This window comes from Manis pentadactyla, chromosome 10 (assembly GCF_030020395.1).
Source record: "Manis pentadactyla isolate mManPen7 chromosome 10, mManPen7.hap1, whole genome shotgun sequence".
NCBI lineage: Eukaryota > Metazoa > Chordata > Mammalia > Pholidota > Manidae > Manis > Manis pentadactyla.
This window is the reverse complement of record NC_080028.1, coordinates 72725021-72749992: the sequence shown is the minus strand read 5'-3', so window position 1 is coordinate 72749992 and position 24972 is coordinate 72725021.

Genomic DNA, 24972 nt, shown 5'->3' with positions numbered 1-24972 from the left:
ATGAACGTAGATGCAAAAATACTCAACAAAATATTAGCAAACCGAATTCAAAAATACATCAAAAGGATCATACACCATGACCAAGTGGGATTCATCCCAGGGATGCAAGGATGGTACAACATTCGAAAGTCCATCAACATCATCCACCACATCAACAAAAAGAAAGACAAAAACCACATGATCATCTCCATAGATGCTGAAAAAGCATTTGACAAAGTTCAACATCCATTCATGTTAAAAACTCTCAGCAAAATGGGAATAGAGGGCAAGTACCTCAACATAATAAAGGCCATCTATGATAAACCCACAGCCAACATTATATTGAACAGCGAGAAGCTGAAAGCATTTCCTCTGAGATCGGGAACTAGACAGGGATGCCCACTCTCTCCACTGTTATTTAACATAGTACTGGAGGTCCTAGCCACGGCAATCAGACAAAATAAAGAAATACAAGGAATCCAGATTAGTAAAGAAGAAGTTAAACTGTCACTATTTGCAGATGACATGATACTGTACATAAAAAACCCTAAAGACTCCACCCCAAAACTACTAGAACTGATATCGGAATACAGCAAAGTTGCAGGATACAAAATCAACACACAGAAATCTGTGGCTTTCCTATATACTAACAATGAACCAACAGAGAGAGAAATCAGGAAAACAACTCCATTCACAATTGCATCAAAAAAAATAAAATACCTAGGAATAAACCTAACCAAAGAAGTGAAAGACTTATACTCTGAAAACTACAAGTCACTCTTAAGAGAAATTAAAGGGGACACTAACAGATGGAAACTCATCCCATGCTCGTGGCTAGGAAGAATTAATATCGTCAAAATGGCCATCCTGCCCAAAGCAATATACAGATTTGATGCAATCCCTATGAAACTACCAGCAACATTCTTCAATGAACTGGAACAAATAATTCAAAAATTCATATGGAAACACCAAAGACCCCGAATAGCCAAAGCAATCCTGAGAAAGAAGAATAAAGTAGGGGGGATCTCACTCCCCAACTTCAAGCTCTACTATAAAGCCATAGTAATCAAGACAATTTGGTACTGGCACAAGAGCAGAGCCACAGACCAATGGAACAGACTAGAGAATCCAGACACTAACCCAGACATATATGGTCAATTAATATTTGATAAAGGAGCCATGGACATACAATGGCGAAATGACAGTCTCTTCAACAGGTGGTGCTGGCAAAACTAGACAGCTACATGTAGGAGAATGAAACTGGACCATTGTCTAACCCCATATACAAAAGTAAACTCAAAATGGATCAAAGACCTGAATGTAAGCCATGAAACCATTAAACTCTTGGAAGAAAACATAGGCGAAAACCTCTTAGACATAAACATGAGTGACCTCTTCTTGAACATATCTCCCCGGGCAAGGAAAACAACAGCAAAAATGAGTAAGTGGGACTATATTAAACTGAAAAGCTTCTGTACAGCAAAAGACACCATCAATAGAACAAGAAGGATCCCTACAGTATGGGAGAATATATTTGAAAATGACACATCCGATAAAGGCTTGACGTCCAGAATATATAAGGAGCTCTCACGCCTCAACAAACAAAAAACAAATAACCCAATTAAAAAATGGACAGAGGAACTGAACAGACAGTTCTCAAAAAAAGAAATACAGATGGCCAACAGACACATGAAAAGATGCTCCACATCGCTAATTATCAGAGAAATGCAAATTAAAACTACAATGAGGTATCACCTCACACCAGTAAGGATGGCTGCCATCCAAAAGACAAACAACAACAAATGTTGGCGAGGCTGTGGAGAAAGGGGAACCCTCCTACACTGCTGGTGGGAATGTAAGTTAGTTCAACCATTGTGGAAAGCAGTATGGAGGTACATCAAAATGCTCAAAACAGACTTACCATTTGACCCAGGAATTCCACTCCTAGGAATTTACCCTAAGAATGCAGCAATCAAGTTTGAGAAAGACAGATGCACCCCTATGTTTATTGCAGCACTATTTACAATAGCCAAGAATTGGAAGCAACCTAAATGTCCATCAATAGATGAATGGATAAAGAAGATGTGGTACATATACACAATGGAATACTACTCAGCTATAAGAAAAGGGCAAATCCAATCATTTGCAGCAACATGGATGGAGCTGGAGGGTATTATGCTCAGTGAAACAAGCCAAGTGGAGAAAGAGAAATACCAAATGATTTCACTTATCTGTGGAATATAAGAACAAAGGAAAAACTGAAGGAACAAAACAGCAGCAGAATCACAGAACTCAAGAATGGACTAACAGGTACCAAAGGGAAAGGGACTGGGGAGGATGGGTGGGTAGGGAGGGATAAGGGCGGGAGAAGTAGGGGGTATTAAGATTAACATGCATGGGGGGGTAGGAGAAAAGGGAGGGCTGTACAACACAGAGAAGGCAAGTAGTGATTCTACAACATTTTGCTATGCTGATGGACAGCGACTGTAAAGGGGTTTATAGGGGAGACCTGGTATAGGGGAGAGCCTAGTAAACATAATATTCGTCATGTAAGTGTAGATTAGTGATAGCAAAAAAAAAAAAAAAAAAAAAAAAAAAAGGGCAGTTCCTGTGTGGTAACCTCCAACGAGTTCTACACAAGGGTATAAAGGGCATATAAAAGTGTAGGCAAAGGGTCTGTTTGTGTTTATACAGAGGATCAAAGCCTAATTGGGCTACCCCGAAAATGAACTAAGATACGATATGAAAAAGAACTTCCAACATCTGCACCCTCTGGAAGACTCATGCCAGAAGATGATCATCAAAAAACCCCAACAAAGATCCACGCACTGCTACAGCTGTAGATGCACTCATCCCACCAGTTCCTGGACCTGCCATGGGAATGAGGAAGGAGATATCTAAGCTGGCCTGTGCATACAGTAAAACAACAAAATTGGACTGGATCTATACTGTTGGAACTCAACCAAGAATTTGGAGAAGTGCAAATTGTAGCGCTCCAAAGTCTTACAACTACAAACTATTTATTGTTAAAAGAACATATGGCATGTGAACAGTCCCCAGGAATGGGTTGTTTTAATTTGTCTGATTTCTCTCAGACTGTTCAAGTTCATTTGGACAATATCCACCATATCATAGATAAGTTTTCACAAATGCCTAAGGTGCCTAACTGGTTTTCTTGGTTTCACTGCAGATGGCTGGTAATTACAGATATGCTTTGGTTATGTAACTATACTCCTATTATGTTAATGTGTGTGCGCAATTTAAGTAGTAGCTTAAAACCTATACATGCTGAAGTTACTCTACAAGAAGATATATCAAAGAAATAATCAATCTTCCCATGTTTTCTTCCGCCTGCTACTTCTATAGCTTTTCTTCTTCCTTCCTAATTACAACCCTTAAATAGAATTCGTGCCTCATATCAAATTTACCGAGTATCATAATTCTTCCAAGTGGTAAAGATACCTCAAGACAAATGCTGGGCATAGAAGCCACAGGGCATAAATATGCAAAGAAGTAAAAAGCTAACTTTTTCAAACAATAAGGCTTCTCTCTCACTTACCAACTTCACATTTCCCTGTATGGCCCCGGAAGATGACTGGTTAGCCAGAGACGGGTAAGATTCCTCAAGGGAGGAACAACCTAAGACAGGCACAGTCGCAGGGGGGCCATCAGGTGAGAAATTGGGGATCAACAGAGGTGAGGCTTAGAACCTCACCCCCCCGTTCTGAGAGAAATCTTCTGCATACGTGGATGTTTTATTGCCCTGGTCTAGCTTGGATTAACACATAGTCTACAGGCACACACCTGATCATCTACATGTGCTCTCTTACAACACTAAACTATGTTTTCTACCTTTATCTTGTATCTACCTACCACTTCAGCATTTTATTAAAAATAATAATAATAAAGAGAGAAATGTGGTATCCACATATAAATCAAGTATAAAAACCAAATGAGTATTCATATTTGAACTGTTTATAGTTCATAATGCATGAGCAAAACCGAAAGTTTCTGTGATGACTGCCCTTGTACTGTTCACTATGTAACTTATTCATTATGTAAGAATTTGTTCTACATGTAAAAACTTGTTTGTTATGCCTCAGAAGATTGGAGACTGACGAAAATTAGGCTTGGGGTGGAATAATGATTGTGCATTGAGCATTGACTCCCCTATACAGAATTTTATTGTCGTTAACAACCATTTGATCAATAAATATGAGAGATGCCCTCACAAAAAAAAAAAAAAAAAAAAAGGGACAGACTTCCAATGGTAAAATAAATTAGTAACCGGGATGTAATGTATAGCATAAGGAATATAGTCAAGATATTGTAACAGCTTGGTAGGGTGATAGCTGGAACCTAGAATTATGTATATAAATGTTCTACCACTGTGTTGTACACTTGAAACTCATGTAATGTAATACTGTGTGTCAACTACCCTTCAATAAAAAATAATTATTAAAAAAAAAAAAAAAAAAAAAAAAAAAAAGTAAATAGAACTTCGCATAAGCATTTTGTTACAGAAAAGTACAATCAAGTGATTAATTAAAAAAAAAGTTCAAGTTTTTTTGGATAGAAAGTCTATGGGGAAAGTAGAATAGAAATATAAGTTCAAGGAAAAGAAAAAGAATGAAATAAAATTTCCAACTGTTAATAGATTGTTCTTGTATTTTTTCCCCTAGAAATTTTCTGTTTCCATGATGTCATGTGATTAAGCTGTGGATTTTTTTTTTAAAAACAAATGATGGTAGGTGTATTTACAAGTGTGAAATGAAAGTTATATTCTAAAATATCTGTACTTATAATAAATGGGGAATTAGAGTCTGCAACTGTTTAAACTTATGATAAACAAATTTGAGATGTCAGCTTAAATATGCAAGGGGCACATAATTTTGTAAAATTCATTTAGGGTCAAGTAAAATACTTGAAGATCACTAAACAAGACCTTTTGTCCACCTCCTGAACAGTAACCATGTACCAGGCAAAATGCTCAAGGTCAAGACTGACAGGGTCCCTGCTCTCATGGAGATAACATCTAGTAAGTAACAAAAAATGTACATAAAGGGGAAAAAAAGCCAGTTTCAGGAATTGATGCTGTGAAGAACACAATAAATGTATTGGGAAGTTCCTTGGGTAGGGATGAGGATGAGGGTAGGGAGAGGGGGCAGACAGGTTGGTCAAAGTAAGTCTCGTGGAAGAAGTGACAGTTGATCTGAGACTTGAATGATGAGGGTGTCAGCAGCCAGAAAATCTGGGAGAGAGAGCTTCAGGCTGATGAGACACCAAGTACAAAGGCCCTGTGGCAGGATCAAGCTTGGTGTGCTCCAGGAGTAGAAAGAAGACGCTGTGGATGGAGCATAGTAATCCAGAGCAAGTGTGGGAAAGGTAGACTGAGGCCTTGCAGGCTGTGCTGTGGAGTTCCTGTTGACGTTTGGTCCAGATAATTCCCTGATGTGGGGGCTGTATCCCTGGCCTGTGCTCACCAGATGCCAGCAGCACCCACCTCACTTCTCATCGTGACAACAATGTCTCCACTACCATCAAGCCAAATGGAAACTCATGCCCATAAATGTTCCTCAGTCCCCTCTCCCCCTGCCTCTGGCAAACATCCAACAGCAGTCTGTCTCTATAGAATGACCTATTCCAGGTATTTCATGTACACTTCTTTCTCCTTACTTGTGGATTCCATATTTCTGAATTTGCTTACTCAAATTTGTTGTCTCAAAATCAGTACTTGCTGCTTTTGTGATCCCTTGTGGAGATGCACAGAGTAACCAAAATTTTGAGTTGCTCAACACGTGTGTTCCCGGCTGAGGTCAAAGAAAGCAGTGCTCTTCTTGTTTCAGCTCTCACACAAGTACCTCTTTTTGTGGTATATTTGGTACCACTTACTTTGCATTTTTGTGCCTTTTTTTTTTTTTTGGTGATTTCACTGTTTTAAATGGTCCAAAGCATAATGCTGAAATGCTTTCTAGTGTTCTAAGAAAGTGTATGTGGTGAGGTAAGCTTTGTTCAGGCATGAGTTACCATGCTGTTGGCTGTGATATCAATGTTAATGCATCAAAAATATATGATTTCTTTAAATAGAAACACATATAAGTCAAGATGATACATTGATCAGTTCATAAAAATGTTGTGGCCAGAGGCTCACAGGAACTGTTTTTCCTGAGAGCAATGATTCAGTCTGTGCTAATTCAGTGTGCACCAGTGACTTTATACAACATGACTACCATGAATAACAAGAATCAACTGTAAATGGAATCATATAATATGTGACCTTTTGTGTGACTGCTTTCCCTTAGCATAATGTTTTTGAGATTCATTCATGTTGTAGCATGTATCAGTACTTCATTCCTTTCAATGGCTGAATAATATTCCATTGCATGGCTATACCACCATTTGTTTATCCATTCATCAGTTGATGGACATTTGGATTATTTCCACCTTTAGTTACTGTGAATGGTGCTGCTATCAACATGTATGTACATGCATTTGTTTGAGTACCTGTTTTCAACTATTTGAGGTATATACTGAGGAGTAGAATTCCTAGGTCATGTGATAATTCTGTGTTTAACTTTTTGAGGAACCACTGTTTTCCACAGCAGCTGAACCATTTTACATTTCAACCAGCAATATATGAGGGTTCCAGTTTCTCCACATCTTCATCAACATTTGTTGTTTTCTGTCCTTTTTTTCTTTAGTGTAGCTATCCTAACTCTTTTTTTTAGTGTATTTGTACTTCCCTAAAGACTAATGATGTTGAACATTTTGTTATGTGGTTGTTGGCCATTGTGTATTTTTTTTTCGGAGGAATATCTATTCAAATTTGTCTGTATTTTATTGGATTCTGTGCCTTTTTGTTGTTGAATTATAAGAGCTCTTTATATATTCTGGATTCTAGACCTTCATCAAATATTTTTTCTCTTTCTGTAGTTTTCATTTTACTTTCTTAATAATGGTTTTGATATATAAGTGTTTAATTTGATAAGGTCTAATTTGTCTATTTTTCTTCTGTTGCTTATGCTTTTGGTGTTATATCTAAGAGTCCATTGGCAAAGCCAGAACCTGAGGATTGAACCCTATGTTTTCTTCTAAGAGTCATATAGTTTTAGTTCTTATACTTAGGTTATTGATCAATTTTAAATTAATTTTGTATATGGTGCAAGGTAAGGGTCCAACTTCTTTCTTTAGCACATGCATATCCAGTTTTCCCAGGGCCATTTGTTTAAAAGACTATTCTTTTCCTCAGTGAATAGTCTTGGCACCCTTATCAAAAATCAATTGGCCATTGATTAGAACTATTCTCATGGCCCAGGCTAACCTCAAGGGATCAGGTGTGATTGGAAGAAAGGAGACCAGAAATACTTGGTAAATAACACCAATGACTACCACAATCTTCAAGAAGATTTGTGGAATTATTCTCTAGGAAACTGAGTAGCCCAAAAGGAAGATCTACAATACTAACATTTGGAGCTTTCCAATGATACAAGCTGGTCCCTTACATCTCCCTACAGTGGAGCTCACCAGTCTACAAACCTCTCTTCACAGCAGAACTTGCCAGAAGCTTTTAGTGCCTCACTCTAAAACATGAACAGAAATATCCCAGACATCTGAGAAAGGCTTTTATTACAGTACAAATATAAAACAACCAGGAAAACAAGATCAGGAGAAACAATGACAATGAGGGTAATGAAATAAACTTCCCAAAATCTACCATAAATATCTTAGGGAGATAATAGATAATAGCCTTCCTAGCACAAGAACAGGATATCTTTTCAAAGAAACATTTGGGGAACAAAAAAAAGCTCCTGGAAATTGAGAAGTTAAGAATATTCAGTGAAACAAAGGAAGAAAAAAATTGAGGAAATCATTCAGAGAGAAGAGAGAACATTAGTAGATCACAACAGAACATCTAACATCCAAATAATAAGAATTCCAGAAAAATAAAACTGAAAAACAAAGGAGAGAAAATTATCACAAAAATAATATGAAAAAAACTTTGCAGAACTGATGAACGTGATAATGTTTTAGAAATGTATACTGGTGGATTTAAGGTGGAATGTCATGATCTCTGTAATTTATTTTATAATATTTCAGCAAACCACAACAAGATACCACATTGTGTTCTCAAGGATGGCTGTAATAAAAAAAAGAATATTGAAAACAGATGTGGGTTCTGGTTTGTCTTCCTTCTCCCCAACTTCATGTCTAGCTAACCCCTCCTCCCCGCCAACTGCTGGCATTGCTGACCACAGCAACTTTAGGATCATCAAATGCAGAGGTAACAGGCTTCCAGTGAATTTTTCACCAGCTCCCACAATTGTGTAAGATTTCATCTCAACAACAAACCCTTCATTATGATTGGTAAAGACTCAGGATAGTTTTGCTTCCCTGATGAAATCCTAATTGATATAAGTGTAATACTAATTATCTGAGGAAAGGTGACTGTGTATGCATAAATGCTTCTGCAAGCATAGGATATCTCTGAAAGGCCTTCCCAGCCACTAGTAACAGGAGGTGTTTAGAGAGAGGGGTTTGGAGGTCCAGTGGTAGGGAAACTTACTTCTCACCTATTTGTTAGCATTTTTTTTAACCTTGTGCATGTATGCATTTTCAAAACACATGCCCATGGTGAAATATAACATGAATCTAGAAAAGTGCATCATATATGTTGACTGTATAGTGGTATCTCACTGTGGTTTTCATTTGGATTTCCCTGATTACAGCTTCCCTGAAGCTGAGAACTTTTATCATATATTTAAATGGCTGTATGGATTTCTTCTTTTTTGCCAGGGCATGTGAAAATCTTTTGCCATGTTTTTATCAATTGTCTTTTCTTAATGATTGGAAGGTTCTCTATTTGGTCTTGGTATAAATTCTTTGTTATTTATATATGTTTGCAAATATCTTCTACTATGGGTTTTTTTTTAAATCCTCTTTTGAAGAAGATTCTTTTGATGAAGAGAGTTTTTTTATTTAGTTCAACTGAATTTATCAACCAATTTCCATATTGTGAGCTCTCTTTGTGTTTTATTTAAGTCTTATGATAAGTCTTGATATCCAGTAAAGCAAATCTTCCACTTTGGGGTTCCCCCCTTGAAACAGTTTCTTGTTATTTTTGTACTTTTTCGTTCCCGTGTAAGTTTTGGAATTAGATTGTCAAGATCTGCGGGACGGGAGCTGAAATTTTTATTTGCATTTGATCTGTAAATCAAATGAAAGAATTGACACCTTCAAATATTGAATCTCCCAATTGATGAACATGATATAACTCTCCATCTATTTTGTCTTCTTTAATATCTCTCAATAAAAATATACAATATTTTCCAAGGAGGTTTTGTATATCTTTTGTGAGATTAAGTTAGATCTTTTTATTAAATACCCCTTGGGTTTAGGAAGGAGACTTGCTTTTCACCCTTTTGAACTGTGTATTTTTTTTAACCATCTGAACATATTTTTCAAAATGAAAATCATTAAGATTTTTTATTTAGTACTATATTATCATTGCGCAAACATCAAAACTATAAAACACAGTGGAAAGTCTCTCTCCCACTCCTGTTATTCATTCACATATTCCCAACCCTTTCTAATAGGTAACTGCTGTTATTGGTCTCTTGTCTATCCTTCCAGAATTCTACATATACATGCTCATAAATGTACATATCCTTTTAGTATGGTCTGAATATTTGTGTCCCCACCAAATTCATGTGTTGAAATCCTAATGCCCAATATGATGGTAGTAGGAGGTGGTGCCTTTGGGAAGAAATCAGGTCATGAGGTGGAGCCCTTGTGAATGGGATTAGTGCCCTTATAAAAGCTCCCTTGTCCCTCTCTACCATCTGAAGACAAAGGGAGAAGGTGCTGGCTATGAACCACAAAAAGGGCCCTTACCCAACCATGCTGATGCCTTGACCTTGGATTTCCAGCCTCCAGAACTGTGATAAACAAATTTATGCTATTTATAGGCCACCTATTCTGTGGTATTTTGTTATAGCAGCCTGTGCAAAATAAGACACCTCTCTTCTCAGAATAAGTACCATAGATCATGTATCTTTTTGACAAAACTCTTGCTAGGTCTTGCAGGCATGGGGAGAAAACAAGGGCATGCTTGGCTTATTTTCTCTTTTTCACTTCTCCCAGCAACCAGAGTCCATGTAGGTAGTTAGAGAAAGTAGTCTCAAAAGCTGTGACACTTTTAGGCCCCCACGAAAAACACTTTAATCCTTTTAAAATCAGAAAGAAAAAGGAATATAACCATGCCTTTATTATATTCACCCTTATATCAATGCAATTATAAAACACAGTTTTAGATATTTTTTTATGGAGGAATATGGCCCAACCACCAACCCTATGAGTGGGTACTACTATTATTCAAATTATCCAAAGGAAGAAACTAACATCTGAGAAGTAACTTGGCCAAGGTCAGACAGTTGGAAGGTATAGGAACAGGGACTTGAATCCAGGCTTGGGGGGACCATGAATCTCTTATGTTTGGCCACTAAGCTAAAGGGCCTCCAGGTCAGCACTCTCATATCCAGGGGATGTGTCTGGCTAGAGCTGGGAAGGTTTACCTGGAAGGAGAAGAGTTAGTGGAGATTTGATACAGTCTTCAAATATTTTAAGGGCTGTCACGTGGAAAAAGGATTGGCCCTGCATTGAACTGTTCCTGAGAACAGAACTAGGATAGTGGAGTGGGGTTGCAGGAAAGTAGATTTAGATCCAGTAATATAATGAATTTACTGGAAGTAATAAGATCCCTCTCAGTGGCTATTTATCCTGAAAAACATAGGTGGGGCATTTGACCACAGTCCTGGAAAAGAAAAGAATTCAAAACAAGGCTGTGTTGGAGAGGATTGCTGCTTTGGGTGGAGAGTTGGACAAGAACAAGATGAGCTTTAAAGTCCTTTTAACATTAAGAGGCTACAGTTGCAAATATTAGCAGTTTCACAGTGTAGAGGAGTTGGGGTCCTCCCTACCTCTACCCCAATTTCACCAATCTATATCGAGCCCTCTTGTACACCATTGGCGAGAGCCTAAATGGATACAGTCTCTTTGGAAGAGCTGTTGGCGGTCTCTTAATATTTAGACTGTTCGTACCTTTTACCTTAGCAATTCTATATGGAAGACTCTCTCTTATAACTGCACAAATATTCAAAGATATTTGCCCAAGGGTATCCACCACAGTATGTTTATAATTGCAAAAGGTGGGCAACAACCTATGTGTTCATCAGGAGACTGGTTAAACAAATGATGATCAATGATTGATACATTGTGCAGTGTATAAATGATCCAGGCTCTGTTGTAGGCCCCTAGGGATCTTAAATGAGCATAAGTGTCAAAGACCTCCACCTTTAAGGATGTCCCCCTTGTGGAGGGCGAGGGAATGTCAGACAGTAAACAAATGTACTAAATCATACAGCATGTTTGAAGTTGGTAAGGGTTGTGTTAAGAACTTGGGAATGTGGAGTGGAGGTGGGAGCAAGTTGTAATTTTAAGTAGGGTGGCCAGGATAGGCTTCATTGAGAAGGTAACATTTGAGAAAGACTTAAAGCTCGGTGGGACACCTACCATTTCCTGTCATTTTAAAGGGAAATTTGCTAGAACACCTTTGGGCTGGCATCTATCAGGCCCTGGGAGGTTGGTAGCTCCTGTATAATGATAGTCCTGAAATTAATAAGAGCTCACAAAATGAACTCACCAAAGTTTACCTAAGGAAGATGCTGAAAAGCATTTCTGTTTGCAAATGAAGAATGGGAGGGCTTGGGCTCTGGTGACTGTTTTACCTGCCTCCTCAGAAAGGAATGAAAAGGTCTCATCCTTGTCTGGGCATCCTATTTGCCTGCCTGCCTTTGTAGTAATCTGCTTACTGTGTTTCCATCAGTTTAACTGCATGGAGGCAGATTCTCAGCTTTCTTTGTCCTGGATAAAGCCTCCCCCATTAGACAATGAAAAAGCCATTGGTGTGGTAGTGTCTCTCCTTGGACAGGAGGTTACTAATCAGCAGTTCTTTAAAACACCCTAACAGTGCATTTTTTTAGTCTTGGCAACAGACCAATTGGGAGGTACCAGAAGGATCAGTTGCTTGCTTTCCCTGACTCCAAGCAGGCCTTATCTAGTGCCTTCTAAAAATGGCTCTGGCCTCTTTAGGGTAATATGTATCTAATGGGGTCTGCTCTGATTTAGATGTTACTTGAAGTAAAGAAAAGGGCTCCTTACAGATGAGGAAACAGAGGCAAAGGTAGGTTGATAATTTGCCTCATGTGGCTGAGGGGTTTATTAAAAAACACTACCACTAAGAATAATAACCACAATAGTCAACTGCTGTTGATTGATCACCAAATGCTCCTTTGAGTGTTGGACATACCTCCTCCTCTGGTCTGGTCCTCCCTGTCCAAGTGAGGAAACTGAGGCTTGGGGAGGGGTAAAATATTTGTATATCATTAAAGCTAAGTTGGTACTTAATTCTAACTAGATTGTTATAAATTAAGATGTTAATTGTAATGCTGAGGGCAACCACTAACTCAAAAATATATAGTAAAAGAGATGAAAAAGGAATCAAAATCATACAGTAGAAAATATCTAACATAAAAGAAGGCAATAATGAGGGACTAATGAGGGAGGAACAAAAGAATATATGACATTGAGAAAATGAACAGCAAAATAGCAAAAGTAAGTTCTTACTTATGAGTAAACTCATTACTGTAAGTGGGTTAAATTCTCCAATTAAAGGGCAGGTTGACAGAATGGGTAAGGTAACATGAACAAACTTTATACTTACTTTGATCTGAAGTAACAAACAGGTTGAAAGTGAAAGGATGAAGAAAGATATTGCATGCTAACTGTAGTCAAAAGGCAGCTGGAATTATTATACTAATGTCAGAAAAATAGACTTTAAATTAAAAACTGTTATAATAGACAAAGAAGGACATTATATAATGATGAAAGGGTAGATCCATTAAGAAGATATAATAATTGTAAATCTACCTGTAACTAAAATAGAGCCCCAAGATATATGAAACAAAAGCTTACAGAATTGAAGAAGGAGACAGTTCAACAATAATAATTGGAGATTTCAATACCCTACTTTCAATAATAGATGGAACTACTTGACAAAAAACAAGGAAATAGAAGTCTTGAATAACACATAAAGACCTAACATATATGTAAAACACTTCACTCAAAACCAGCAAAGGACACATTTCTTTTTTTAGTGCACATGCAACATTCTATAGAGACCATAAGCTAGGCCACAGAACAAGTCTCAAAACTTTAAAAGATTGAAATCATACAGAGTATTTTCTCCAGTCAAAATGGAATGAAACAGAAGGAAAACTGGAAAATTAAAAAATACATACAAATTAAACAACATATTTTTAAACAAACAATGGGTAAAAAAAGATATCATGAGAGAAATGGAAAATACTTTGAGATGAATGAAAATGAAAATACAGTATACTAAAACTTATGGGTTGCAGCAAAAGCAGTGCTCAGAGGGAAATTTGTACCTATAAACACATTAGAAGTGAAAGAAGACCTCAAATCAATATCCAACTTCCCACTTCTAGGAATTAGAAAAAGAAGCTCAAACTATACCCAAAGTGAGGAGAAGGAAGAAAATAATAAAGATTAGAGTGAAGTTAAGCAAAATGGAGACTAGAAAAACAATAGAATCAATAAATCCCAAAGTTGGTTTGTTCTTTGAAAAGATAAAAAAAAATTGATAAACTTTTAGCTAGCCTGACCAAGAGAAAAACAAGACTCATATTGCTAAAGTCAGGAATCAAAACAGGGACATTACTACCAACCTCACAGAAATAAAAAAGGAAATACTCTAAACAATTGTATGCCAGCAAACTAGGTAACCTAGATGAAACAGGCAAAATCCTAGGAACACACAAACTGCCAAAACTAATTTAAGAAGAAATAGGAAATCTGAATAGACCTATAACAAGTAAAAGAATTGAATTAGTAATATTTTAAAATAATTACAGTAAAGAACATCCCATAACCAGATGACTTCATTGGTGAATTCTACCAAGCATTTAAAAAATTAGTACCAATCCTTCTTTTTTTTTTAAATTTTTATTAAGGTATTATTGATATACAGTCTTATGAAGGTTTCACATGAAAAAACAATGTGGTTACTGTATTTACCCATATTATCAAGTCCATACCCACAACCCAATGCAGTCGCTATCCATCAGTGTAATAAGATGCCACAGATTCACTGTTTGCCTTCTCTGTGCTACACTGTTTTCCCCGTGACCCCCACACCATGTGTACTAAACACAATACCCCTCAATCCCCTTCTCCCTCCCTTCCCACCCACCCTCCCACACCCCTCCCCTGTGGTAACCATTAGTCCCTTCTTGGAGTCTGTGAGTCTGCTGCTATTTTGTTCCTTCAGTTTTGCTTCATTGTTATACTCCACAAAAGAGGGAAATCATTTGGCACTTGTCTTTCTCCACATGGCTTATTTCACTGAGCATAATATCCTCCAGCTCCATCCATGTTGTTGCAAATAGTAGGATTTGTTTCTTTCTTATGACTGAATAGTATTCCATTGTGTATATGTACCACACCCTCTTTATCCATTCATCTACTGATGGACACTTAGGTTGCTTCCATATCTTGGCTATTGTAAATAGTGCTGTGATAAACATAGGGGTGCATATGTCTTTTTGAATCTGAGAAGTTGTATTCTTTGGGTAAATTCCAAGGAGTGGGGTTCCTGGGTCAAATGGTATTTCTATTTTTAGTATATTGAAGAACCTCTATATTGTTTTCCACAATGGTTGAACTAGCTTACATTCCCACCAGCAGTGTAGGAGGGTTCCCCTTTCTCCACATCCTTGCCAGCATTTGCTGTTCTTAGTCTTTTTGATGCTGGCCATCCTTACTGGTATGAGGTGATATCTCATTGTGGTTTTAATTTGCATTTCCCTGATGATTAGTGATGTGGAGCATCTTTTCATGTGTCAGTTGGCCATCTGAATTTCTTCTTTGGAGAATTGTCTCTTCATATCCTCTGTCCATTTTTCAATTGGGTTATTTGCTTTTTTGGTGTTGAGGCGTGCAATCCTTCTTACTTTCTTCCAAAAAATAGAAGAGGGGGTAACCCTTCCTAACTCAATCTCTGAGGTAAGCATTATCCTGATAACACAACCAGACAAAAACATCACAAGAAAAGAAAACTGCAGACCATGTTCCTTATGAATATAGATGCAAAAATCCTCAAGAAAATACTGGTCAATCAAATCTAACAGCGCAGATCATTCATCATGATCAAATGAGATTAACCCAAGAATGCAAAGGTGACTTAACACAAAAAAAATAAGTTAGTGTCATACACCACATTAATCAAATGAAGGAAAAGAAGCAAATGAATATCTCAAGTGATGAAGAAAAAAAGCATTCGATGAAATACAACATCCTTCCATGATAAGAATACTCAACAGCTAGGACTAGAGGGGAGCTTCTTCAACATGATAAGGGGAATATGTGAAAAACTCACATCATGTGCAGTGATGAAAGACTTAATGATTTCCCCTTAAGATCAAGAATAAGACAGAAGCCTGCTTTTGCAACCTTTATTCAACATTATACTTGTATGTTTTAAAATATAGGTTTAAAATATTCAAGTATGGTGAGGCCAACAGATCAGGAGATGACTGTCATTGAAAAAATAGTTTATTATACCTATTATATACTACAGAGAAGGGATCATGCCACACCCTGGGGGACAACACAGGGAGGCACTGGGGTTAGTCATGAAGCAGAGAACTGTGGGCAAGAGCCTTTGCTGGCTTTTCAAAGGAAAGAAATGGGAGAGGCAGAGCAAGCAGCCTTTTAGCATTGACTAGTTTGAATAATTTCAGTTGGCTTTGGAAAATAGGGCCTATTCCTAAATGTCTGATCTTGGCCCTGAAAACTACAAAATACTGCTGAAAGAAATTAAAGACCTGAGTAAATAGAAAGACATTTGTATTGAATTGGAAGACTTAATATTGTAAAGATGGCAATATTACAAAAAAGCAATCTTCAGATTTAATGGAATCCCTATCAAATTCCTGATGTGCTTTTTTACATACATGAAAAAGGCAAGCCTAAAATGTATATGGTATTGCAAGGGACCCCACAAAAGCCAAAATGATCTTAGAAAAGAACAAAATTGGAAGACTCACACTTTGTGATTTAAAACTTACTACAAAGCTACAATAACCAAACAGTGTGGTACTGGCATAAGGGTAGACATAGTGATGAGTAGACTAGAGGGGAGATTCTAGAAAAAAGCATATATTTATGGTCAATTTATTTTTGACAAAAGTGCCAAGACCATTAATCTCTTCAATAAATATCTGTGAAACAATTGGATATTAACAAGCAAAAGGAGGAAGCCGGAACTTGAACACACATCATATACAAAAATTAACTCAAAATGGACCAACAACCTAAAAATAGAGTTAAAATGATAAAATACTTAGAAGAAAACCTAGAGGCCAATTTTCACGATCTTAAATTTGGCAATGGTTTCTTAAATATGACACCAAAAGCCCAGACAACAACAACAAAAAATAGGTATGTTGTATTTCATTAAAATTAAAAACATTTCTGCACAGAAGGACTCTGTTAAGAGGGTGAAAAGACAGTCCACAGAATAGGAAAAATTATTTGCAAATTATGTATTTGATAAGCCTCTAATATCCAGAATATGTAAAGAACTTTTACAACTTAACATCAAAAAACCAAAGAAATCAATTCACAGATGGGCCAAGGATTTGAATAGACATTTCTCCAAAGAAGATAGTCAGATGGCCAAATAAACACAAGAAAAGTGGCTCAACATCATTAGACACTAGGAAAATGCAACTAGAAACCACAATGAGATGGCGCTTCGCAGACACTAGGGTGACTTATAATGTTTTTTAAAAGGAAACTAACGAGCATTAACAAGGATGTGGAGAAACTGGAACCATTATACATTGCTGATAAGAATGTGAAATAGTGCAGTTTCTGTGGAAAACAGTTGGCAGTTCCTCCAAAAGTTAAACAGAGAATTACTGTGGGACCCAGCAATTCTGTCCTAGGTATATACCTATGAAGTGAAACAGGTGTTCAAGCATTCATTTGTGCAGAGAGGTTCACAGCGGCACTATTCATAGTAGTCCAAAAGAGGAAACAACCCAAATGTCCATTAATGGTTGGCTGAATAAATAATAGTCTATTAATGCATATTATTCAGCCATAAAAAGGAATGATGCACTGACTCATCCTACAATATGGATGGACCTTGAAAACTGCTATGTGAAAGAAACCAGACATAAAAGGCCACATATTGTGAGTCCATTTATATAAAATATCCAATAAAAGCGAATCCATCGAGACAGAAAAGTAAATTAGTAGTTGTCAGGGCCTGGGGGGTATGCGGAGAGTAGAAAGAAAAGTAACTGCATAATGGGTACAGTTTTTTGTTGGGAAGGGTGTGCGGGGGTGGGGTGGGGTGTGGGAGTTTGAAACAATGCTCTGAAATAGATGGTGCCGAGGGTTGCACAACATTGTGAATATGCAATAGCCAACTGAATGTATCTCTTTCAGATGGGGATTTTTATGTTATATGAATTTTACCTCAATAAATTTTTTTAAAAAAGAATAGAAATGCGGCCCCGTTCAGAGGGGATAAGAGGAGAGAGAGCTTTGCTAAATGTTTCTGGGCAAGTTCTTTCTGGCTCTCTGGGAGACATTCTGGACGTTGTTCTCTTGTCTCTTCTGGCCACGGTAATGCTTCACTATGATACCCGGAACACCTTCGGTCACCCCACCGACTCTGAAAAAAATGGAGCCCATCTATGGAGGAGGGTATAAGAGGGCCACCTGCATGCAGTTTTACACTGTGCTCTGAATAAACTGCACGGAGTAGATGGTTGTGGGCTGAAGTCAGCCTGTGTTCTTGGTCTATGTTGAGTCTTCCCAACCATGTACCAGGTTGAGTCTTTCCCAAGGAAGTTGTCGGCCTGGAGCAGCCCTTTCTCTAGTTTGCTTTAGGCCGCCGTATATACGAGGGGCAGTTCTGGGGCAATCGGTGAGGATATAAAGAAAAGGAGCAGGAAGCACAGGAGGAGCCCGCTTTTAAACCTGCCGACCATCTGACTCCCGGGTAGGTTTAACATTCAGTTTTCTTACCAATAACACAATTTGATTTGCATCCCCCCCTCAAAAAAAAGTCTTGTCATCCAGGAGGGTTTTTTGTTTCATTTTAGTGAAGGGAGTAAGGAGTGGGATGAAAATAAATCAGACAGCTGCCGATTTGACATGTTCCTCCAGCTTATTCTGAAAAAACCTGCCCAAATATGCCCGAGACCCATCTGTACCCTGAGAAGGATCTTTCATGTCTGGACATTTTTTATTGCCTTGTAAGCTGTCACGTATTTCCTGTTTGATTACTCATTGACCAACAGGAATATTGGGTTCTTGTCTATCATTTTTATTTAAGAAGGAACATTTATAAATGTTCTGGACAAATGTTATGATACATGTGCTGTAAAATTTACATTTGAACTCCAAATTAATTTGACATTTAAACCGAGAAGCAATTAAAAAATGTATTGATCTCACACATACACACACCAGTGAAGGGTGAAGTGCTGGAGGCTTCCCAGCAGGATATGCAGCAGGATAACCCAAATCCTAACGGTAAAGTTAAAGAGGACTCTTGGTTGCAAGTGATGAAATTCAAATCGGCTTAAACCAAATTTTATGGACTCCTGTATTTAAAATGTCCAGTATCGCTTGAATCTGTTTTTCTCTGGGATGGTGTCATTCTCAGGGTCTTCTCACTCAAAGATGAGACTCAGCACTTTCAGCTATATCTCACTTAATAACCACACCCCCTACAAAAGTACATCCCTTTGTCCAAGAGCTCCAGCCAATGTCTTGGGGTTGAGTCTCATTGGCCCTGCTTGAGTCACATGTCCATTCCTGGAACCAATCACTGAGGCTGGTTGGGGTGTGTGGAATGTGCCAAATGGAATGTGTCTTCTGCCTGCTCATGCAGCCCTGCTTCCATTCTAGAAGAATGCACAATGGAAGCCGACAGATGTTTAAGGCACACAACAAAGTCCTGCGTGTTCAGCCCCTTCAGATTCACCTTGTATCTCCACTTCTCTTTGCCTGTTACTTGGGCCTGCTTTCGCTTCCTCAAAATGAACTCATTGTCCCTCCTCAGAGCTTTTCATGTACTGTTCCATGGTTTCAGAATGCCCTCCCACCACTGTGCCTAGTTAACACCTACATAACCTTCAGCTCTCAGCTTAAACAACACTTCCCCAGGGAAGCGGTGGCCATTGTATTTTCCAAATATGGCCACAATTATACCAGCATGGAGAGGAACTGAGATCCCTAGCCCATAGTCCCAGCTGAGAGCCAGCTGACAGCCTGCACTGACGTGCTCCCTGTGAGTAAGCCATCTCACAAGTGGATCAGAATCTGGACAACATCTACTGACGGAAGCCAGACACGAAAGGCCAAATATGTATGCTTCCATTTATACGAAATATCCAAAATATGAATATCTATAGAGATGAAAAGTAGATTAGCGCTTGCTAGGGACTGGGGAGAGGGAAGCATGGAGAGTGACTTTGAATGGATACAGGATTTCTTCTTAGGGAAATGAAGATGTCTCTGAATTAGATCGTGATGATGGTGGCACAACCTTGTGAATATACTAAAAACTGCTGAATTGTACAGTTTAAAATGGTGAATTTTATGGTATGTAAATTATATCTTTAAAAAAAGAGGACCTTCCAATCCCAGTTCACACTGCCCGTGCTGATGTCATGTGGAGCACAGACTTACTATTCGTCCCAAATTCTGCTGAAATTGCAGATTTGTGGATAAAATAAACGACTGTTGTTGTAAGCCATCAAATTTTGGGATAGTTTATTACAGAGTAATTGATGCTGATGTAGAAACTTTTCTTAACCACCTTCCCAGTCCAGGGCAAGACCCCTGATGTCTCCATATTAAATCTCACCCACTAGTGTAATTCCTGTCAACATAGAAAGATGTTACAGAACAACTGACTATCTCAGTTTTTAATTAAATAGTTGATTAATTGCTGTCTTCCCCACTGTCCAGTGAGCTCTGCATGATGTCTTTAGCAAGGACCAGTTCCCAGACGTGTGTGTACCTACGATTTTTGAGAATTTTGTGGCAGATATCAAAGTGGATGGAAAGCAGGTTGAGTTGGCTCTATGGGACACACCTGGACAGGAAGTTAGACTTGCCTGAGGCCTCTCTCTTATCTGCACACTGATGTTGTACTGATATGTTTTTCCATTGACAGCCTTGATAGTTTAGAAGACATCCCAGAAAAATGGACTCTGGAAATAAAGCATTTATATCCCAACATGCCCATCATCCTGGTTGGGAACAAAAAGGATCTTTGGAATGACAAGCATACAAGGTAAGAATTAGATAATGTAGAAGCTGTTAAAACTGGAAGAAGGCAGCGATATGGCAAACAGGAGTGGTGTTTCTGAGTACAGGGACCATGCAGCAAACACCGAAGATGGCGTGAGAGAGATTTTTGAAATGGCACAAGAGCTTCTCTGTGAGCCAGACGTGGGAAGAAAAAAGTGTGGGTGCTTTGTCTTGTGAAACCCTGCTATACACGCAGACTTGCTGTGGTTCATTTTGAAGTGCTGTCCGTTTATCTTTGTGGATGATTACTGGCCTCTTTCATTTATCTATGATTTACCTAAGATTATACATCAGAAGCCATCTTGCTACCAGCATTTAGAAGCCAACCATGATTGTTAATGACACCCAACCTGTCTGACCTGCCAGAGTCCCTCTGCCATCACCCTAAGAGCCTTTCCCTGGCCTCCTACCTGACACACCTAACTAACTCAAAGGCATTTAATTCTTGCTTCTTTCTGGAAAGAGAAACAGTTGCTCACTTTTCTGAATTAGGCGGTAACTACCTTACAACTAACATTCCTTGCCTGTCCCTTGTCAGGAACAAGGTACTCTGGTGACTCACCACTTCAGAGCTTCATTCCTTAACAGATTTCACTGGTAGAGCTCTGATGTGGGCATCCATTGTCTTGAAAATGTGCTCAGCCGGAAAGGCCTACGTCCATGCCACTGTGGCAAAGTTCCAGTTCTGTGGTTTCATGTTAGTTACCTTACAGTGACTGCATGATTCACGCCACTGCAAGTTTAGTACCAAGAAAAACTCATCTACTCTAGACTAGATGTAGTATTTTTTTTGTATAACTGGATTTCCTAATATTGATGTTTGTCATCCCCACAGAAAGTATATTTATTTTAAAGAAAGTGTATTTGAAAATAAAGCCAGATGGCAGATTCATTTTTAAAACTCCCATTTTGTCAGTTTCTCAGATGAGAGATGGCCATATCACCCATTTTCAGTCCCACATATCCCCCTCCCCAAACTGGGCCATATCACCCATTTTCAATATACCCTCCCCAGAACTTACTAGTAGGAATTTGATTTCATGGGTGCTTAGTTCAGAAGGTAGGCATAACCTATCTCAGTTGGACCACTGGGTCTGGCTCTGGATCATGGTTGTGAGTAAAATTGTAATATTCCCAGAATATCTCGCCTGGCTTTAGTGCATCTGCATATCAACAGCTGTTCCTCAGGGATGGAAATAAATAGTTCACCTCCATATCAGTGGGTAATTACCTGGGCTACTGAGGGCTTATCTGAACCTGAGATGTTAGGGAGAAGGCTGGTTTTTGCTTCTGCCTGAGCAGGAAAGAGATGACCCCGGACTGCAGTTTGTAAGCAATAAATGGGTTTTAAACTTTATTTCTCCTTTTGATTGATTTCAATTTTAGAAGTATTTTGCCCCATGATTTCCTCTCCATAGAGTTACAATGGTATTTTTCTTCTCACAGTATCCATTACTCTTGGCTGGCACCCAGTTTCTCCCTTCTCCCTAGCTGACTAAACTTTCTTTCTGTACCAGTTAATTTTCCCAGCTACTCATAATAGTAATGGTGTTACTAGTAGCTATATTCTCAAAATTACTGGAGTCCAGAGAGAAGAGGACACCTTAACTTGGACAAAAAACTAGGGACGTTGGGAGACATTTTGGAGAGAGCATCTTCTTTATCCTACCTTCTTTTCTTGTCCTTATTGTATGGATCTGTGAATTTTACAACCACACATCACGGGTTTGCCTAGTCCAGCTAGAATATCAAATCATCTGTGCACTTGCTGGGCCGTTGAAATTGAAAACCTGGAACCTGGCATCACGCTGTTTGAATCTGGCCAGGACTCTGCCCAGCTGTCTGACCTTGGACAGGTCACTTTGCCTCATCTCCTCTTTAAATCAGGATAACAAGAGTACCTACTTCCTGGGACTTTGTGAGGATTAAATTAAATTAGGCATGCAAAATGTTTCACACCGTGTCTAGCATAGGGGTGGGTACTTCTTCAAAAATAATAGCTGCTCCTGTTTTGAAGATTGTGCCCAGTGCAAAAATATTTAAAATAAAGATAATAGCTGTTTTCCTCCTCAATAGATCCAGAAAGAATTTGAATTCCCCTGGGATTAAAGACCCATCCCTATGAGTCAGCAGTTTAGATTTGGTTACCATAGTCTCAGCAGCTGTGAATGGCTGATGCAGAGGCATGTCATATTTTCCAAAAGTTGCCTTGACTTGTCTGATGAGATACTGTTTTAATAAATTAGCTGTCTCCAATTGGTAAAATTCCATCTATGGATTTTATTTTTCCTATGCTCCATAGCCTCTTGCTGCAGCTCCTAAGAAAAGTCATTCCCATCCCCACCCCAAGCCCCCCCACCCCAGGAAGAAGGGATGTGACTAAGTCTTAGTCAGGGATGCTTAACTCTTTTGAACTCAACCTGTGGCTTTTGTCCAGCTGGGCACAAACATATTTCAGCAAGAGTTATCTCAAGAATGTCTTAATCTCTAATTCTCTTGGTAAACAAGGCATTGAATGGATCTATTGCTCTGTCCCAAAATAACCTGTTGAAAGCGGCACAAGAATGTCATTTTACCTGGCAGACCCATTTTACTTCCTCTGAAAGACTGACAATACCCACTGCCTCCCTCAACCCCCCAAAATCCACTTGAAACTGTCCCACATGACAACGTTCCAATACAAGGACTGTGCATATGCCACAGTTCAGAAGTGGGGACCTCTTATCTCCATGGGTTCATTTTCTCAGTCACTAGACCAGGGCTGGGTTGCGATCTCCAGCTCCCACACTTACGGTCTAATTGCTCTGGGCCCGTTGCCTCTGTGAATGTCCGTTTCACCTGTGAGGTGAGCTGCCTTGTCAGACTTGGTTCTACATCCAGTCATTCTACAAATATTTGTCCTACCAGAGCCAAGCAACGGAGGCAAGGTTTCTGTCCTGCAAGGCAGTCCGCGTGGGCACAGGAATGTAGCAAAGAGTCACGGCCCAGCATAGGAAGGTGGCACTGCCATGGTGGTGGTGCAGGGTAGAGGAGTTCTGGGGAATTCTGAGGATGACTGTGCTCTCCACATGCCTGCCACCCTCCAGGTGCAGTGTAGGGAACACCCTATGCTCTGGAATTGCTGAGTGATGAGTCACTGTCAAGAACCGGGGAAAGTGGAGCAGGTAGGGCTGACCTGTCCCCAGGTTTGTGGGATTAAGACACAGGTTCCCTGGGAAGCTGACTCTGAGAATGAGATTGATATGCAGGATGTTTATCAGGAAGGGCTCTTGGGATCAACGCCCAGGGAAGGGGTTTGGGAGAGGCTGAGAGGGAAGAAGTTAGACTGTTATGCAGTCCCCCATAAGGCCTCACCCCTTCAGGAAGCTCTGAAGATGAAGAGATCTCAAAGAATTGTGTCAAGCTGGCGTGAGGAATCCTTTGCCCCAACATGGATCAGGCACTGGAAGTGGTCTGCCCCCTAAGAAGGGGGCATGACCTTGGGCCTGGGTGCAGGGAACAGTGTGGTGTGGTTCCTTTCTACTTGGAAGCCTTCTCTTTCCTGTGTTGCCCTCTCTTTTCTCATCCCCCCAAGCCCCCAATAGATCTGAGAAGAGGAACCTAATCTGGCCAGGGATAATTTAGAAAGAAATGAGGTATAGCCTGAGACCTGAAGAAGAAGTGGAAATTAACTAAGGAGGGAGAGGAGAGGGCAGGAGGAAGTTTCCAGACTGAAGGAAGGGCAAATGCAAAGGCCCAAATATTAAGAGAGGAAGGGGAGGAAGAGGGAGTGGGGAGGGAGGGAGAGCATATCATTTTGGGATAACTGAAAATAGCTGAGTAGGGGTCCATGGACTCTGGGTTCAATCCCGACTCTGCTGTTTACTCAGAAGTTATCTAATCTCTGCAAACCTCATTTTCTCTGTTAAATGGAGATGAACTATCTGCCTCCCAGCTGGTTTTTGGATGATGTGAAATCACATACACACAGTAAGGGTGGGTTTCATAAGTGTTACTGGCTATTGTTGAGAAAATAGAAATGATTGATCTGTTAAGTATAAGCCTTGCCTAGAAAGATTACAGAACAGGAAGTTACGAGGGAGGCAACTTTTTCTTAAATAACCAGATGAAATATTTTAAGCTTGTGGACCACGTGGTCTCTGTTGCAACTACTCAAATCTTGCATTAGAGAAACAGGCACAGCTGTGTCCTAATACGACTTCATTTACAGAAACAGGAGGAGGTCGTAGTTGCCAACCCCTGAAGCTATGTCATTAAAACATCAAAACAAGATTCTGAGGCCTGAGCAGACATTTAAGTTCCTTCTCTATGTACTCATGCTCTGCCTGGCTTGGAACGCTTTCTGCGCACACCAGTTACGTCTAGTTGCATCAGCTTACAATATTGCATACTGAGAGAATAAAAGGTGAGACACAGCAGTGAAATCCCCATTTTGTCGTAACACCTTGTGAATTCAGATTCCATAAAGCTCATGAATGACCATTTATTCCACTCAAGATAATCAGGTGCAATGAT